This window comes from Notolepis coatsorum (genome assembly GCF_963971535.1).
Source record: "Notolepis coatsorum genome assembly, chromosome: 9".
Classification (NCBI taxonomy): Eukaryota; Metazoa; Chordata; class Actinopteri; order Aulopiformes; family Paralepididae; genus Notolepis; species Notolepis coatsorum.
This window is the reverse complement of record NC_140173.1, coordinates 139,772,878-139,793,305: the sequence shown is the minus strand read 5'-3', so window position 1 is coordinate 139,793,305 and position 20,428 is coordinate 139,772,878.

Below are 20,428 nucleotides of genomic sequence, written 5' to 3'. Positions count from 1 at the left end.
TAGTGGCACAATTGGCAGTGTCAGCGGGAGGGAAGCCGGTGGGTGGTAATCTGGTTGTTGTAAACAGCGACTCCTACAGGTCGGTCAGGGCGCCTGCACAGCGAGGTAGTGTGCCCTCCCACGCGTTACACTCACCCAATGAGAGTCCTCGCTGCCAGGTGAAAAGAGGCTGCTGGCTGTTTCCTATGTATCGGAGGAAGCATGTGATAGACTTCAGGGCTCCCTAGACCGGCAAGTAGGGGGCAACGACCAGGAAGGGGAGGGGGGAATTGGCATAACGACTAAATTGGGATGGGAGGAAAATACAAGAAAAATAGGAGGAGAAAAAGTGGATAAAAAAAATTTTCATATCAGAACCACATGTTCCAATAAGCTTCTGTAATCTGTTACAAAACATGGTAAAGGTCAGAGTATGCACCCAGCGGATAGTGGCGCGTAGAGATACAAGTAAAAATAAGTAAAATAATAGCAAGGTTAAAATCACCAGACATATAAAATCACAGTTTTAACATCCCTACAGGCCACCTTGTAAGACATAGAACACCAAATCACAGTTCCTCACATTAGGATCCAACATCCCAACAGGCCTCCCTGTTTATGGCTCGATCATCACACATAATATAGACAATTTTAAAACGATAAAAGAGTAGCAAAATAGTGCAATAGTGTAGTGATGTTGCTTTAGTGATTTTAGATCACAGGGACTCTAATCCATACGCTGTAGCTTTAGTGATTTTAGATCACAGTAACTCTAACCCATACGCTGTAGCTTTAGTGATTTTAGATCACAGTAACTCTAACCCATAAGCTGTAGCTTTAGTGATTTTAGATCATAGGGACTCTAACCCATAATCTGTAGCTTTAGTGATTTTAGATCACAGTAACTCTAACCCATACAGCATACGCTGTAGTTATAGTGATTTTAGATCATAGGGACTCTAACTAAATATAAGGATCCTGTGCTAACAGTGTCATGTCTCTTGTGCTTTAATAGTGTCATGTATGTCTCTTGTCCCCTGTTCTGGATGTGTATTAAGTGCAGCCATTTGCCATATTCATGCCTTAAATTGCCCCTTTGCGGGACTAATAACGTTTTTTTAATTTAATTGAATTGTTAGCCTAGCTTAGCACAATGAATGGAACGGACATGGCTGGTTAGCCTTCGGGAGAGGTGTTAGTTGGACAATGCCTAGGCTAACCGGCCATGTCCGCTTCCATTCACTGTGCTAAGCTAGGCTAACGTGCAGCCAGATAGCTTTCTACTGAACGCACAGAGAGGAAACTGGTATCTATCTTCTTGTCTCTCTCTGGAGAAGACGGTAAGATTATTTCCCAAAATGTTGGTGTGTTCCTTTAAGTATCAAATGTAAAAGTTCACATTCTATGTGGCGCTTGTGTATTTCAGTCCTTGGGAGCGTTCAATGCGCAATCCATTGACCTCTAAAAAAGGTTATGATAAAGTCATATGTGGTCCAGTTCTGCCAGCTCTCATTACATCCCCCTGATGTTGACCGGCTTCAAATGTGAGAGTTCATTATTTTCATCCATTTTCTTTTCCATGTTTTCTATGCAAAGTATTTTTCTTCAAAGTAACTAGTAACTGAAGGGTTCACATACAGTAAATGTAGTGGGGGGAAAAAGTAGAATATTTTATTTGAAATGTAGTGGAGTAAAAGTACAAGGTTGCCTAAAAATTACCTAAAAAAAGTACAGTACTTGAGTAAAAGTACTTAAAAAAAAGTAGCACTTAGAACGCAACAGGTGACTAATCCTCTGAATCCTTAGAGTAATCAGAGTAATCTGCAGTAATAATAATAATAATAACTGGACTTTGGAGAAGTCTTTATTCGGCATGCAGGCAGACACACACAAGCGATGGGGGCGGCACACACACAGATACAGTTAGTTGGGTCGCGGATGCGATTGAGTCTCTGCACTTGACCCATCCCCTCGTCCTTCCCCCCAAAGGGCAGCCGGGAGCAGATAGGGGCGTCGGCGTGGGGCCGCGCCCCGGGGACCAATCCAAGTGCTCCTGTCCGTCTTCGTCAGGGACGCGACAGCGTTAGCGATCTGTTGTGCATGTTTTTCCATTGGGTTTCTCTTATCGGGGGGGGGGGGGGGGGGGGCACGGAGCACGGAGCACGGAGAGAACATGCAAACTCCACACATAAAGGCCTGGGAGATACCCCACCTGGGTACCTGGCAACGCGGAAACCTGGTCCCCAAGCGGGAATCGAACCCTGGACATTCTAGCTGTGAGGAGACAGTGTTAACCCCTACACCACCGTGCCACCAATTTATGGTAACAGTCTCAGTAGGTCTCTCGCGGGGGGGGGGGGGGGGGGTCTGTGGGGACAGCTCCCCTTGGACTAAGCGCTGATGTTTCCTCACATAGCAGCAGATTTGATTTTGATTTTGATTTTGATTTTATTAGTGATCCCCATTAGCTGGTGCGATAGCAACCAGCTAGTCTTCCTGGGGTCCACACACACAAAAAAACACAAAAACAATCACTATTGCAAAAAACAAAATTATTAAAAGTCAGTACACACAATGCATAATGAACCTACTGTAACAATTAATATAGCTAAAATTACATTAGTGTAAAACAAAAACAAAAAATTACTTTACAGTGTTAAAAACAATTTAAAAACAATTTTTAGATTCTTTTTAAAAGTGAATCTACTGTAAATGCAGCAGAGGTTCCGAGGCAGGCCATTCCACAGAGTTAATGCTCTAAAATTAAAAGATCTCCCCAGAGCGCTGGTTCTAGGACCTGGCTATTCAAGCTGCCCACTACTGGAACCTCTAGTGTAATGCTCGTGCACAGTATTACTAAAAACAATCTGATTATGTATAAAAACAGGAGTAATGAATAAAATCACAGATGGTATCTCTGGGCTGCAGGGGGGCCTGTCTGCCTCACTCTTCTCATCCTCACCACCTCCTTCATCGATTGTGTGTATTATATATATATACTGGGATATGAATTTGTAAGAAATTAAATAAAAAAGGCCCATATGGCAGCCTGTGCAACATATATTTAGTGTCATTGTTTTATTGAAATATTTTAATGTAATTTTGTATTACTATTTTCTTTTCTTCATATTACCAGAATTGACACATTCAATAATAATAAATAATAATTCATTTAATTTATATAGCGCTTCTCAATAACCCGAAGTCGCTGACAGTAGTCGGGAGCAGGGGTACAAACAAAGAGGCGAAAGCAAAGAAACAAAACAAAACAACAAAGAAACAAAAACAAAGGAACATGAGACCATGGGGGGAACGGGGGAGACAGCCTGATGGCACAAAAAAAAAAAAAGACTAGAGACATATCGATCAGGTTGGAGGGGAGGGGGGGGGTTAGGGGTGGGGGGGGTTGAAGGCAAGGGAGAACAGGTGGGTTTTGAGGCGAGCTTTGAAGGTGGAGAGTGTAGGGGAGTCTCTGATGGACTGGGGGAGGGAGTTCCAGAGTCGGGGTGCAGTGCGAGAGAAGGCCCGATCTCCGAAGTTTTTGAGCTTGGATGTCGGGACAGTGAGGGAGGCAGTGGAGGAGGACCGGAGGGAACGGGTTGGGCGGTAGGGGAGAAGGAGATCAGTCAGTCAATGCACTGTTCAATACAATCAATGGCAGTGGGTGCAGACAGAGAGATTCCCTGGATTAACAGATAAAAGCTAATCATCCACACACACATTTAGGGTGTGTTCACATCTGAAAGTCCGGGGATAGTCCGGACTTTCTAATTTGTTTACAAATTAGATCCGCACCAAATGTGAAAATGATACATTGTTTAATTTTGGTCTGCGTTCACACTACCCTGTTTGGTGCGGATCTAATTTGTAAACAAAGGACATGCTGTCGCAACTATTGGACTAGTCTATAGCACTCACAAACGTAATCAGTTGCCGGCAGCGTAATGAGAGAGATACTATTATGAGCACGGGCCGGCGCTAGTCGACTAGAGAGGAGAGGAGAGGAGAGGAGAGGAGAGGAGAGGAGAAGAGAGAGAGAGAGAGAGAGAGAGAGAGAGAGAGAGAGAGAGAGAGAGAGAGAGAGAGAGAGAGAGAGAGAGAGAGACCTTTCCTTCCTGAGTAAGCTTTTTTTTTTCTTTATCTGGGAGAATGTCCGCGAATGTCCTCCTCACGCAGGAGAAAGTTTGGGGGTCCGCGCGCGGCGCGAGTCTAGAGTAGAGAGAGAGAGAGAGAGAGAGAGAGAGAGACTGCGTCTAGAGAGGAGAGAGAGAGAGGGAGGAAGAGAGAGACTGTCCGCGTGCGGCGCCAGTCTAGAGAGGAGTAGGCTACTTTGCTTCCTGGATTAGGTACTATAGTTCGATTGAAACGAACCGAGTCCCAACTTTTCAAGAGGACCATGGTTCGGTTGTTACTTGTTTGGTCCTCATTATAGTTCGGTTTGCGTTCATACCTGTACAAACCAAACGGACTATCGATCTAAAGGGACCATGGTCCACTTAAAGTGGACCAAACAGAGTAGGTGTGAACGCGCCCTTAGAATCTTTATTTATGTCCACATAGAGACAATGTTTAAAGGACACAAATATTATCAGTGCACTTGTACATTGTGGGTTATTCTGATGCAATCGTGCCCAAATTGACAATGGCAACCAAAGTTACACACACACATGGTTGATGAACCTGACAATCAACACACAGCTTATGGATACAGATAGCAGCGTCTTCTCCAAATTGTGCGGCTGCCAATAATTGCTGATACTGAGCAATATCTTGCTAATTGTTTGGCTCTTCTCTTCGGAAGACCGGCCATCTGAAGGCCTCTAACACCCAACTTATGAACATGACCCAGGCTTCCAAATATGAAGACTAAAAGTAGCCGAGTTGTGATATAGTATGCTCTAACAGTTGAAACTTTAACATTTTGGTTGTAAAGGCTTCCTCTAGACCAGTGGTCACCAACCTTTTTAAGCCCAAGATCACTTTTTTTTTTTTGGTGAAGGCAAGATCTACCTATTGAATCGTTGAGAGAAAAAGACAGCCAAGATTGTACTTTAAACTAAATTACTTTTATTTGCCTGTATTCTAATTACATGCAATGCTTTGGTCCAACATTAAAACGTCAAAGTAGAACTGTAATATGTACTTTCTCAGTCAGTGCTAAGTGCAGTCATCTGATGCAGCATCACTTTTCACATCAAAACAAAAGTAGAACTGTAATGTGGACTCTCATATTATTAACATTAGAAAATGCTAATTGTAAATATGTTTGTCAAAGTAGAACTGTAATATGTACTTTCTCAGTCAGTGCTAAGTGCAGTAATCTTATGCAGCATCACTTTTCACATCAAAACAAAAGTAGAACTGTAATGTGGACTCTCATATTATTAACATTAGAAAATGCTAATTGTAAATATGTTTGTCAAAGTAGAACTGTAATATGTACTTTCTCAGTCAGTGCTAAGTGCAGTAATCTTATGCAGCATCACTTTTCACATCAAAACAAAAGTAGAACTGTAATGTGGACTCTCAGGGAAAGATACACAATCTTTTTTTTATTTATTTTTTTTACATTTTTTTTCAGGGAAAGATCTACAGGGAAGGTCTCAAAGATCGACCAGTCGATCGCGATCGACGGGTTGATGACCACTGCTCTAGACTGTATTCAAATGTGCAGCCAACTTCTAGGACTAGAACCTCTCTGTTATTCTCATTAACAACAACAACATCGGGGGTATTTGCTGAAATATCAGAGCACAGTCCCTACACAGATTGAACATATATGTTGCAGGTGACCCGAGCGTGGAACTGACACTGTCTGCAATCAGATCCACGATCCTATCATGCCTACAAATGTAGAGCCCTTTGTATGCATGATAGCAGTATGTGAGACATGGTTTCTGTTGTCTGTTCGTGACCATGGTGTATGCAGTGTGGGCTATGACTGCCAGGGAACCAGATGGAAAGGTTGAGCTTCGATGGTAAAACCTGTAGCCTAGCTTTTAAAGTGAAAATGATGATGCTCTCATCAATAGCTACATTTTTTAAAACTGCGTGCCAGACAGAGTGGTCAGCGGCAGGGAGACAGGCAAGCTTCCCTTGCAGTTTAAGCTCAGTCCAGTGTTGACGTCGGCGTTGTTGTTGTGCCGACATGAGATGGCCACGGGCATTGGTAAGTGGCAGTTCATGCCACGTTCCACAGATGTCAATGGTGGCCTTCACGGAGAGATGGTAGGGTCAGAGACGCGATCTCCTCAGAAACATTACCAGCGTCTGAGTCCGGCCCCACCCACTCCAGTGGCGGAGGACAGTTTGCTATTCACGCTTCGCCAGCTAATAGATTCCTTCCTGCACGCGGAGGTTGTGTTAATCCTGAACATATATCCACATAACATGTTAAGCTCACTGTGTGCCCGTGAAACCTGACGCAGGCTAATGGCATAACTCTTAATGGCGCCGCGCGCGCCGTGTCTGTACGTAAGCCGCCGCATTACATGGCGCGTCTGAACGGTCTATATGGAGAGCCTTGTCTGAAAGGCCTGGAGAGCCGTGGTGTTAATATGGAGATTGATGGCTGTAAACTGTTTACCCCTTTTACATCTGAACACGCTTCCTCTTTTTGCTCTCGCTGTGGTGCACAGATGTCTCCAGGCACCTGTTTATTGTGTGTGTGTGTGTGTGTGTGTGTGTGTGTGTGTGTGTGTGTGTGTGTGTGTGTGTGTGTGTGTGTGTGTGTGTGTGTGTGTGTGTGTGTGTGTGTGTGTGTGTGTGTGTGTGTGTGTGTGTGTGTGTGTGTGTGTGTGTGTGTGTGTGTGTGTGTGTGTGTGTGTGTGTGTGTGTGTGTGTGTGTGTGTGTGTGTGTGTGTGTGTGTGTGTGTGTGTGCGTGCGTGCGTGTGTGTGCATCTGTGCATGCATTTATGCACATGTTTGTGTGTGTGTGTGTGTGTGTTTGTGTGGATGTGCATGTGTGTGTATGCGTGTGTGTGTTGGTGTGTGTGGATGTGTTTGTGTGGATGTGAGTAGCTATTAATATGGACAGATGACTCTAGTGATTCTGTGTTTCTACAGGGGGATCAAGGAGCCTCTGGTCTGGATGGAGCTACCGGTCAAAAGGTACGACACTGTAATGTGAAAAATTCAATAGAGAAGTGGCCCCAATACTGTGTTTGACTTGATTTACGTTCGATTTTTTTGTTCATATTTAACGTGTATGGATTCGTTTTTGACAATCTGTTCCAATATTCGAAGTTCGTACATCCTCATGTCCCCCGACAAATGTCCCACGCGATATCATAAAACTTAATGAAATGCCCCCCCCCCCCCCCGCCCCTCAGGGCAGGTTGAGCTGAAAAGCTCTGCTGGCCGCTGAGGTCATGAAACCGTATACGCTGCACTATGGCTGCGACACGCTGGGCCCCGTGCCGACGAGTTCCAAGATATCTCTGGCAGGGGAGTGTGGAAAGCAGCAGGGTGGTGGGCGTGTCCAGGGAGGAATAAGTGATCCATCATCTGGTTATTTGTGGGGGGGGGAATAAACCCTCCAAGACGAGAGGCTTGTGGAAATGAAGCCTCTGCTCGGATCGCTTCCTGGTGTGACTGTGCTGAGGTTCTAATGGAGGAGTGACACCCACTACCAAGACAAACAACTGAGAGGCCAAGTCCCTCCACTTCCGCTGGACCACCATGAGACCCACTACCAAGACAAATAACAGAGAGGTCAAGTCATAATTGTTGGGGTGCAGCTGGGTACTGTAGAGGTCTAAGCACTAGGTGTGGCTGGGTAGTACTGTAGAGCAGTGTTTCTCAACTGGTGGGTCGCGACCCAAAAGTGGGTCGCGGGGCCATTTTGAGTGGGTCGCGGATGTGTGTGTGTGTATAAAAAATAATTTAAAAAAAACGTATTTTTTTTCTTTTTTTTTTTTTTTTCTTTTTTTTTCCCCATTACCTATCTTTGTGAAAGTGGCTTCTCAGCTCTGGTCCAATCTGAGGAACAGATTGGACATTGAGCATGACCTCAGAGTTGCTTTGTCTTTGTCACCCCAGACTTTGAGACTCTTGTCAGGAGCAAACAACATTCCCAGTTATCCCATTAGTTCCCTGGGATGTTAAGCTAAGAAGTCTGCTAAGAAGCATAATTATTTATTATTATAATTATTATTTTATTTCATTGTGTTTTTAGCCCTAGTTGCACTTTTGTTGCATCCCCAGTTATCCCATTAGTTCCCCCAAACTTAGGTCTGTTATGTTAAGCTAAGAAGTCTGCTAAGAAGCATATATTATTTATTATTATTTTATTTCATTGGGTTTTTAGCTCTAGTTGCACTTTTGTTGCACTTTTTGTGTTTATTTCATGTTTTTAACAGTGCATGAAAGATTGCGTATTACTGCTAAAAAAATATTGATATTAGTGGTTAAAAAATTGGGTCCCGAGGCTAGACCAGTTGAGAACCACTGCTGTAGAGGTCTAAGAACTAGGTGTGGCTGGGTAGTACTGTAGAGGTCTAAGCACTAGGTGTGGCTGGGTACTGTAGAGGTCTGAGCACTAGGTGTGGCTGGGTACTGTAGAGGTCTAAGCACTAGGTGTGGCTGGGTACTGTAGAGGTCTAAGCACTCGGTGTGGCTGGGTACTGTAGAGGTCTAAGCACTCGGTGTGGCTGGGTACTGTAGAGGTCTAAGCACTAGGTGTGGCTGGGTACTGTAGAGGTCTAAGCACTAGGTGTGGCTGGGTAGTACTGTAGAGGTCTAAGCACTAGGTGTGGCTGGGTACTGTAGAGGTCTAAGCACTAGGTGTGGCTGGGTACTGTAGAGGTCTAAGCACTAGGTGTGGCTGGGTACTGTAGAGGTCTAAGCACTAGGTGTGGCTGGGTACTGTAGAGGTCTAAGCACTAGGTGTGGCTGGGTACTGTAGAGGTCTAAGCACTAGGTGTGGCTGGGTACTGTAGAGGTCTAAGCACTAGGTGTGGCTGGGTACTGTAGAGGTCTAAGCACTAGGTGTGGCTGGGTACTGTAGTGGTCTAAGCACTAGGTGTGGCTGGGTACTGTAGAGGTCTAAGCACTAGGTGTGGCTGGGTACTGTAGAGGTCTAAGCACTAGGTGTGGCTGGGTACTGTAGAGGTCTAAGCACTAGGTGTGGCTGGGTACTGTAGAGGTCTAAGCACTAGGTGTGGCTGGGTACTGTAGAGGTCTAAGCACTAGGTGTGGCTGGGTACTGTAGAGGTCTAAGCACTAGGTGTGGCTGGGTACTGTAGAGGTCTAAGCACTAGGTGTGGCTGGGTACTGTAGTGGTCTAAGCACTAGGTGTGGCTGGGTAGTACTGTAGAGGTCTAAGCACTAGGTGTGGCTGGGTACTGTAGTGGTCTAAGCACTAGGTGTGGCTGGGTACTGTAGAGGTCTAAGCACTAGGTGTGGCTGGGTAGTACTGTAGAGGTCTAAGCACTAGGTGTGGCTGGGTAGTACTGTAGAGGTCTAAGCACTAGGTGTGGCTGGGTAGTACTGTAGTGGTCTAAGCACTAGGTGTGGCTGGGTAGTACTGTAGAGGTCTAAGCACTAGGTGTGGCTGGGTACTGTAGAGGTCTAAGCACTAGGTGTGGCTGGGTAGTACTGTAGAGGTCTAAGCACTAGGTGTGGCTGGGTACTGTAGAGGTCTAAGCACTAGGTGTGGCTGGGTACTGTAGAGGTCTAAACACTAGGTGTGGCTGGGTACTGTAGTGGTCTAAGCACTAGGTGTGGCTGGGTAGTACTGTAGAGGTCTAAGCACTAGGTGTGGCTGGGTACTGTAGAGGTCTAAGCACTAGGTGTGGCTGGGTAGTACTGTAGAGGTCTAAGCACTAGGTGTGGCTGGGTACTGTAGAGGTCTAAGCACTAGGTGTGGCTGGGTACTGTAGAGGTCTAAACACTAGGTGTGGCTGGGTACTGTAGTGGTCTAAGCACTCGCCTACCACTGCAGAGACCTGGGTCAATACCTCCGGCTTGGTCAGTCATCCCTAGGAACACAATTGGTTCGCGGGTGGGAAGCCGGTGGGTATGAGGTCTAGTCGTTGCTATAGCGACTCCTACTGGAGGAGATCTGGGGGAGATAGCGTGAACCTTCGCCTGCATTAGGCTTTCCCAGTGAAACTCCTCGCTGTCAGGTGAAAAGAAGTAGCTGGTGACTCATCTACACCTTGGATCTAATATGCAGAAGGGTGGTTGTACTGTAACCACTTGATGTATTACTGCAGATCACATCGATGACATCTTTTTGTATTTCTTTCATTTTTCACTCATTCACTTTCGCTCTTTCGTTCTTTCGTTCTCTCGTTCTCTCTTTCTTTCATTCTTTCTGTCTTTCACTTCTTTTTTTGTTGTACCTATTTTATTGTGAAAAGCTAGATTTTTTTCTGATCAATGGGCGAGCCGGTCTTGACAAGTCTCCACATGGTTTAATCCATCAATGATACTTTAGGCACAAACACATTCAGAACACAGCGAGCGCACGCACACACACACACACACACACACACACACGCACGCACGCACGCACGCACGCACGCACGCACGCACGCACGCACGCACACACACACACACGCATATGGCCATCTCCATACACCCCACCATCCAGGCCTGCTTTCAGTCGGGCGATCAATTCTTATGGGCTTTTTTTTTTCTGTTCATCTGCCCTCAGGGTTGACTGGGAGGAAGCCTGGCAGAGTTATGTGTGTGTGGCGGTGACTGCCAGACTGTCATATCTGAAGTGGATCTGAAGTGTGTCTGTTGCCCCAGTCTAACCCCCGCCTTTCCCAGATACGCAGCACACTGGCCATGCATACTGATGAACTCCGCAAATCATTACAGCCTGAGGGCCGTACTTCTGTGCCATTTTCAAACACCGAGCGGTATTACCCGCTCAGCGCACACTCTCGGAGCTCGCATGAGAAACCAACGTGTACGCGTTGCAAACGGTTATACATTTCACTGAGAAGGAGGTGAATTGATTCTACAGTATTTTTCCCCCAGAACATAATCGGCGGAGGTGTAGATGGAATCATACTAGGATGTTAATGGTTAATGGTTAATTAACACTGTGTTTTCACATTAAAGGGGAACTATTTTACTATTTCTTTCACTATTTGGGCACTTTTACACAATTCCTGTGAGTCTATGGAACACCTCTGTAATATATATATATTTTTTATTCATTGTTTTGTATTTCTAATCAAGTCCTCAAAAACAGCATTTTTCTACCTCAAGATCTCGAGCTGTTTTGAGCCTGGGCTCCTAAACCACTGCGCAGCGTCGGCCCCGCCTGAACATTAACATGCAGCGGTGTCTTTATGACATCACATATAGGGCACATTTTCAAATGACTCAGTTCAGTGAGGGTGAATATTGTGAGAGGAGAATTGGAAGAATGCGCCAATATGAGAATTTTGAGACATAGATCATATTAATATAAGTTCACATAGCTAGGAAACAATGCTAAACACTCAAAAAGGCCATTTATAAGATAGTTCCCCTTTAAGTACGATTGCTTCGTACCATGCCTGAGTGCCCGGAGTACACATGAACCATACCAGAGTACACATGAACCGTACCAGAGTACACATGAACCGTACCAGAGTACACACGGACCATACCAGAGTACACATGAACCGTACCAGAGTACACACGGACTGTACCAGAGTACACATGAACCGTACCAGAGTACACACGGACCGTACCCGAGTACACACGGACCGTACCAGAGTACACACGGACCGTACCAGAGTACACACGGACCGTACCCGAGTACACACGGACCGTACCAGAGTACACACGGACCGTACCAGAGTACACACGGACCGTACCAGAGTACACACGGACCGTACCAGAGTACACACGGACCATACCAGAGTACACACAGACCGTACCAGAGTACACACGGACCGTACCAGAGTACACACGGACCGGACCGTACCAGAGTACACACAGACCGTACCAGAGTACACACGGACCGCACCAGAGTACACACGGACCGTACCAGAGTACACACGGACCGTACCAGAGTACACACGGACCGTACCAGAGTAAACACGGACCGTACCAGAGTACACACGGACCGTACCAGAGTACACACGGACCGTACCCGAGTACACACGGACCGTACCAGAGTACACACGGACCGTACCAGAGTACACACGGACCGTACCCGAGTACACACGCACCATACCAGAGTACACACGGACCAAAGTACACACAGACCGTACCTGAGTCCAACCAGAGTGCAAATGTACCAGTAAAGTGCAATAGTAACATACAATGCACAGGTGATGAAACTGGTAAAAGGCTTCATTTGGGATAAATAGTTGGTGATTGCGTTCATGACGATTCTACAGACATCCTCGGAATTAAATAATTATAATAAAGATAAATACGACAATGTTTGATTAACAATTACGTTTTACATTTATAGTCATGACTCAACGAACCATGTCCGAAAATAAATAAATAAAAAATAACTAAACCCAATCGTGTGGATGTAGCTATAGTGGAATAGCCTGTATTAATATTCCATATGCCGCCTTGTTCTCTATGATATTATTTATTGTTGGTTTTATTTATTTATTATTGCTTAGTGCGCACATCTAAGAGCCAGTGGAGAAACGGCTTGGTGATGATGCATAAGGCAGAGGCATTCAGCGCACGCTCACACACTAGCAGCCACTTTAACATGAGCAAGCACACACTCATGCTGCACACGCCCACGCTTATGGCCACTAAGGAAAGGTCACTTTAAGAATAGTATAGTATAACTTGAGATTGTATAATATAGCATGTACATAAAGACCCAGTGCCTCATCCGTAGCTAACAGTGTATTGCACTACCACAGGACCTAGCATGTCCTACCATGCTCTGTAAATAACTTATGTACATATACCCATATGCCCTACTCTGTTTACTTGTTTTATTGCACAATGTCGTTCTATTGGATTCTATTATATGTTATTACTATTGTATTATGCACATCGTTGAGGGCATGACCACCCGCATTTCATTGTATACTCGTATGCCGTGACAAATAAAACTCTTGACTTGACTACACACACACACACGCACGCACGCACGCACACACACACACACACACACACGTAATCTATACGTGTGCGTAATTAATCGTTAAAGTAGGCTTCTATTATTCTAATATAAGGATAGTGGAAGATAGCACTGCCCCCCTGGTTCATGACCGCAGACGGAGCAGAGGTGGCCTTGAGAGCCAAGCACGCAGTCATTCCATATTGACACTACTAAATAAGATGTCACGTTAAGTTCTACAGTATGACTTACTACTATAGGGCAGCGCATATCCATATATTTCCTAATAAAAAAAGTCTTTAGAATAATAGACTGTAACGATTCATTATACACGCATACAGTACGTGTGTGACGTGTGTGTGTGTGTGTGTGTGTGTGTGTGTGTGTGTGTGTGTGTGTGTGTGTGTGTGTGTGTGTGTGTGTGTGTGTGTGTGTGTGTGTGTGTGTGTGTGTGTGTGTGTGTGTGTGTGTGTGTGTGTGTGTGTGTGTGTGTGTGTGTGTGTGTGTGTGTGTGTGTGTGTGTGTGTGTGTGTGTGTGTGTGCGCTGAGTGCATCTGCCTTATGCATCATCACCAAGCAGTTTCTCTACTGGCTCTTAGATGTGTGCAAGTTCTCTGGGTTTAGTTCTTATTTATTTATTCTTGGACATGGTTCGTTGAGTCATGACTATATGTAAAACATAATTGTTAATGATACAAATATTGTCATATTTATTATCATTATAATTATTTAATGCCGTGGATGTCTGTAGAATCAAAGTGACACAATCCCCAAGGACTTCTCACAAATTAAGCCGTTAAAAACACAAGCGCACACCTAAGTCTGTCTGACTTACAACTTTTCGAGTTTGTAAATCCTACAAACTAATTTAGAAAAAGAAGCCGTTCGAGAATACCAAATAAGTTCATACATCGAGTTACAACGTCATTTCTTGGTAACTTTCTCGTAAGTCCGTTTGAGAATGAGGTCCAATGTTCACTGTTACGAGTGGAACGTTTAGTTGGCATGGTGGTGTGTAGAACCCAATTTCAGCAGAGACACAGAGAGAGGATTGGCAGGAGGCGGAATGCGTTGGTTGTTTGACGAACTAGAGGTTTGTCACAAATAGGGAGTCCACACGTGATACCAAGTAAACAAAAGAATTTATTTAAACCCATCTAAAGAAACAATTATCGAATAAACAACAAATGTAGGTATCAGAATTGTCAAAGGATCCAAAGTTGGTTCGCTTGGTGGCTGATACAACCTGTCCTGGTAGATGGGGAAAGCAGATGGGGAAAGCAGACAGAGGGGTTAGACAGGGGAAACATATATACTGGTGCTGCAGGCAGCTCTCTGCACTGCACAGGTGCTTCAAATTGGGGTAACGACCCCACTCTACCATGCTCTTTGAGTCAGAAGACTCCCCATTTGCAGGTGAAGTGGGGGTCGTCACACCCTCCCCCTAAAGAAAAGGGTTCTACCCTATTAACAAGTTACCTTTTATTTTACAAACAAGCTAACCCAAATGTAACTAATATTACTTTATTCAACAGTTGGTCTAACCCTAAACACAAATCACAACCGGTTTAACCCTTTTACCCATTCCCCTCACCATCCTGCCTCCGCTCTCTGCAACATCGGGCCATAGGAAGCAATTTAAGAGAGCAGGAGACAGTAGGGATTGGGGAACAGACAAAACAAGGGTTACACATTAGACAACAGAACACACCAATTTCAAAATACAAATGTCTCAAAAACATTTGTCAAACAGGGATATGAAAGAGCTAAATAAAGCAAACTAAGAGTCACTGGTTCAAAAACCTCACAGCAAACTCTACAATGTAACCCTTTATTTTCTCCCTCTAAATTCAAATCAAAATTGTTTATAACCTTCCCAGATATCCCTGGTATATACAAATAAACAACATCAATATCAAACAAACGAGTCCCCAATTGTCAAACATAAATATTAATATGTGGAGCAAAAGTTGAGTGTTGCTACAACCTGAGCTTAGGAGTGGAGAAAGCCCCCATATGTCACGAACAAAGCAACAAACAAAGTGTATAACAATTTCAGACACTAATCATCTCCAACACCCCTGCTGACCGGTCACCCCTTCCCCTCACCCTCCCGCCTCCGCTCTCTGCAACATAGCATCCTAATAAGCAAATTAAGAGAGCAAGAGACAGAAGGGATTGGGGAACAAACGAGATGAGAAGAACAGAGAAGATGCAGAGAGATGATCTGCACTTCAAAACAATGGAGCCAACCCTATAATTTAAATGGTCAACCACGCCCAGACGCATGTCATCAGGTGCTGGAAAGTTGCGGGCACAACAACATCATCCATCTCAGCACAATGACCATAAAGAGATTTTATCTTCTTTTTTTTCCTTCTCTTTCCAATTCTCTTTTTCTTTCTCTTTTTTCCCGTTTTCATTTTCTCCTTCCCAACCATCTCACTCTGAATAGTCTCATCATGAACAGCATTGGGACCACCAACTTTCTGACCAAACCTCAGGTCATTAGGGCCAAACCCTGTGATCTCCTGGGCGACCTCTCTGGAAGCCAGTAGGAGCCAAGGCAGTCCCTCCTCAGGAACGGCTACTGGAGAAGTGGAACAGAGAGAAACATTATTGTATTCCCTATTATTCCCCCTCCCTTTAGATGGGCAAAAGTCGGTGGGCTGTAGGAGGTTCACATGAAATGTTACCACCTGCTTGCCTTTGGCAATAACATTTGTCTCATCAACAACACAGACAACGTTGGACGAGGAGACAAAAAAAAGTCTAGCTCCCTATTCTGCAGATCTAATTTGGCAAGCTCCGCCTTTTGCTTAATCTCCTCCAAAGTGAACTGTTGTCTGTGCTTTGCCTCTTCTAAAGCCAACTGTTGTCTGTGCTTTGCCTCTTCTAAAGCCAACTGTTGTCTGTGCCTTATAAGCAGAAGCTCCTTTTGTTGCTCAAAACTGAGTGCCATAGTGCACTACTGGCCACAAACAAACAAAGCTTATGTTGGGACAATGAAGGGTGAATACCAAGAAAAAAAACAGTCTGATCAAATGAAACCTCCCCCCCTGACTAACTACAGCGCCTAACCAACTAACTAACTACCTCAAAACCTCAATCTTCGTGCTACTACATGCAGGGGGTACCTATGCACTGGAACTCTCTGGGCAGAAGAAGTACCTGTTATACAGCCACTCCTCTGAGCCAGAGACGTGCTCCCAAGAGGACACAAGCGCCAACACCAGTGCCTGCCTCTACCCACGTTTGTAGCCGCCTAAAAAAGAAAATACCAAGACTAGTCCCCCTATTGGGAACCTGCCATCTTTGCCTACCTGGGGATTTATGGTTCCCAAAACACACACTGTATCATGAAGGTATCAACCATCCAAAGCCCCAACACGAGAAACAACAAACTGTAACCAAACAAATTAACAAATCTCTTCACAAGAAATCAGCACAAAACCAAACTGCTACTTTCCCCCAAATCCCAAACAACAAACACCCCCAAAAACAAAGATCAAATCACATGTGCTTACTCCCTAACACTGGCATACAAATAATTAGGCTACAAACAAATTCTAGCCAACAGGCTACAAATACAAATACTAGCTGCAAACCTCAGGTCACAGACACTAGCCCAATTAAGTAGCCTAATAACTTTTTCCAAATTAGCCCTCCTGTACCCAGACAGAGCCCAAACAAAGTGTCCCAACAGGAACCAAAATACAACTGCCAGCCAAATTACAAATTACAAATGCTAGAAAAATTATCAAGCACAAATACCAATCTAACCAAACTAGGCCAAATAACAAACAAATTCCACAAAAAGGTCCTACAAACGGATCGAGCCCCCATATATGACGAACCAGAGATTTGTCACAAATAGGGAGTCCGCACGTGATACCAAGTAAACAAAATAATTTATTTAAACCTATCTAAAGAAACAATTATCAAATAAACAACAAATGTAGGTATCAGAATTGTCAAAGGATCCAAAGTTGGTTCGCTTGGTGGCTGATACAACCTGTCCTGGTAGATGGGGAAAGCAGATGGGGAAAGCAGACAGAGGGGTTAGACAGGGGAAACATATATACTGGTGCTGCAGGCAGCTCTCTGCACTGCACAGGTGCTTCAAATTGGGGTAACGACCTACCCACTCTACTATGCTCTTTGAGTCAGAAGACTCCCCATTTGCAGTTGAAGTGGGGGTCGTCACAGTTGCTCTTTCACAATAACGTGCACTTTATTGTGACACACGGAGCATAACATGAAAAGAAAACACTTTGAAATAGGAAAAGAAAAGAGAGATCGTGGTCTCAAAAACGAGATAATTACAACCTACAGAGTACTCACGACTGTGAACAGGAAACAAAAGTAATGACCCAGCAAAGACTGCTGGGCCGACAACACTTAAGTACACAGACTAATTAGAGACATGAGGATGATTTAGTGAATGAGACACATCTGGGGTAATGACTAAACAGAAAACAGGGTTAATAAACAGAAACATGACAGACCAAACAGCACATAGATACAACACAAGGGAGACAAAACTAAATTAGACAATGGGGCAAGCAAAGACAACAGATGAACACACAACAGATTGGTGATGACAGAGAGGAAATTAATAAATACAAGACAACAAAGATGAATACACTGAACTAGGCCACCTGGTGGTTGAGAGACGTAGTTCAGGCGTGGGAAATACCATGAATAAATGGGGGTTGTGGAGCAGGACCGGCGGGGACGTTACAGTTCACAATGAAATTAACTGGATTTTGGAGTCAAGTGTACTTGTATGCCCCGGGTCCATAGTGTGAAAGCCCCTCCCTCCCCCCTAACGGTGCAAACAGACCAGTCGCTCACTCAGGCACTCGCGGGTTTCGTGCGAGATCGCGCGCGTGGCCCGGCACACCGAGTCCGACTTCAGAGCGGGCAAAAGTGCACGGAGGAGGAAGGCACATTTACATTGGAACAGCTGTAAATGCCTAGTCTATATGCGAAGTCAGTCCCCGTTTGAAGATTTCTTTAAGATTTCCAGTTCCAGTGTTCTATTGTCCATTTCGCATGTATAACCAGTTATTATATAATTAATTAGAATGTTAGAATTCATTTTAGAATGATGATCAGTGTGACTGTACTCCTGAAAAAGTATAGTAATATGGTTTATTTGTATTGGGAAAGATACAGACACATTAGCTGGTTGAACAACATCTATAGGCTATGTATGTGTGGTAATAATGCAGATATTGAGTGTATTTCTGTGAAAATGCGCGTGGCGCACGCCTCTGAATCCAACCAAAGCGAAAACGATCGCTTCCACCCCGCGAGTCGTGGGCACAGCTACGTCCGTTAATATGGGAGCGAAAGTGAAGCACTGGTCGCCCGCCCGCCCGCCCGCCTGCCTTCGCGCGCGACTGGTGTGTCAGGGCTGTAAGAAGTGCACTATGTAGTTTGGGGAGAGTCCAAAAAGTGTGGGAATAAACAGACCGTCCTCAGCAAACAGTTTGAAGCTAGACAGACAGCATACTGTGGTCTCATTCTCCAACGGACTTACGACAATAAGGGCTTTCTCTTAGGGTCATTTAAGACCTTTTCGGGCAAGACATAAATATAGACAATATATTATAATATACTATTAATTATATATGTTTTATTGGGACGGTTGGTGAATTCCAAAATCAGCCAGAAAAGGTCTCAAATGGCCCTAAGAGAAAGCCCTTTTTGTCATAAATCCTTGGAGAATGAGACCCACTCCTGAAAGGTTCCTGCTGTTTATTAAGGCATTTCCAGATAATCTTATACAAACATATTCTCGCCTTAGTCTGGTTCACACAGTGCCTCAAAGTAATTCAGTTTCGATTTAAGATAGAAGAATAGAGAATACATGACTGTACTGTATATAGATTAAGAAGATATACTTGTGGTTTGTAAACTAGTTAATGTTTACTTGCATTTGAACCAGTTACAGGAGCGATATATTGTAGAATATGTTCATCTGAGGCAGTTTTTTTTTTAAATGCTGTGAGTATTTCTTGGTTTAGAACTGTACAGTATATCAGTCCAAATAGCCGGTGGCTCAACAGATGGACATTTTAAAGTGGCTTCATAAAGAAGACTCTTTTCATCACCACTTGCTCTCAATAGACAAATGTCTGCCAAGGAATCTCTCTCTCTCTCTCTCTCTCTCTCTCTCTCTCTCTCTCTCTCTCTCTCTCTCTCTCTCTCTCTCTCTTTCTTAGTCTCTCTCTCTGTCTTTCTGTCTCTCTCTGTCTCTCAGACACAGACTGAGCTTCTTCCCCTCAGCCGCCAGGCTGATCAATGCCTCAGGTCCCCCCCCCCCCCCTCGGCCCCCCCCCCCCCCCCCCTCATCTGCCCCAAGTGACACTGGCACAATGACCCTGACTGCACTGCACTAGTCCGTACTGGATCTCTGCACTCTTCACTTTATATATATATATATATGTACGTTATTGATTAATCCCCCACTGCACTGTTTCATTTCTTGTCTGTGTTGGTGTTGTTTACTGTGAAAAAAGATAGGAAATGCATTACCAATGTGTTTTACACAAATGGCTAAATAAAGGAATCTGAATCTGAATCTGAATCTGAATGACCTCAGTGCGATGACCTCATTGTGCCCCACTGTGAAACCTTGTTAGGCGAGGGTTGATTGAATTCAACCCCAAGTGAATGAATAAGACCTCAGTTAGTGCTGTTGACTCCTCTCAATCTATTCAACTCATTGGTCATTAGGGAAAATACAGTCTCACAACAATGCCAGCACTCAATTCAATTCAATTCAATTCAAGTGGCTTTATTGGCATGACGCAGCTTGTACATGTTGCCAAAGCAAATGGTTGATAACATAAGCATGGATTACAAAACACATATTAATGTCATAGTATATACAAAAATGTTCATCATAAAATAGAACATAAAATATTACAGCATAAACATGTCAGGTGACTGTCACTCACTGTCCCTCAGTTTGTGGCAGGCAGCAACATATGCTGCTGCTAGCTCACAGCTTGTTGAGTCCTCCCCTAGTAGGACTGGTAGTTTTCCTGTATCTGGTAGTGCAAGGAAACCTTTTGTTATTAGTTCAAATTTTTTAAATGCGTTTCTCTAATATCTTTATATTTTTCACATTTGGTGAGGAAGTGCAACTCAGTTTCAGGCTCACTGAGGATGCAATGACAGCATAGCCTTTGCTCTGCAGGGAGCCAGGTTTTCCTGTGCCTCCCTTTTCAACAGCGAGGCTGTGCTCACTCAGTCTGTATTTTGTCAAGGTTATTTTTAGTTGTTGATCAGTCACCATGCTCAAGTAATCTGCTATTGTGTACTGTCGATTTAGAGCCAGATAGCACTGCATTTTGCTCTGTGCTTTTGTTTGTGTTTTCCAATAG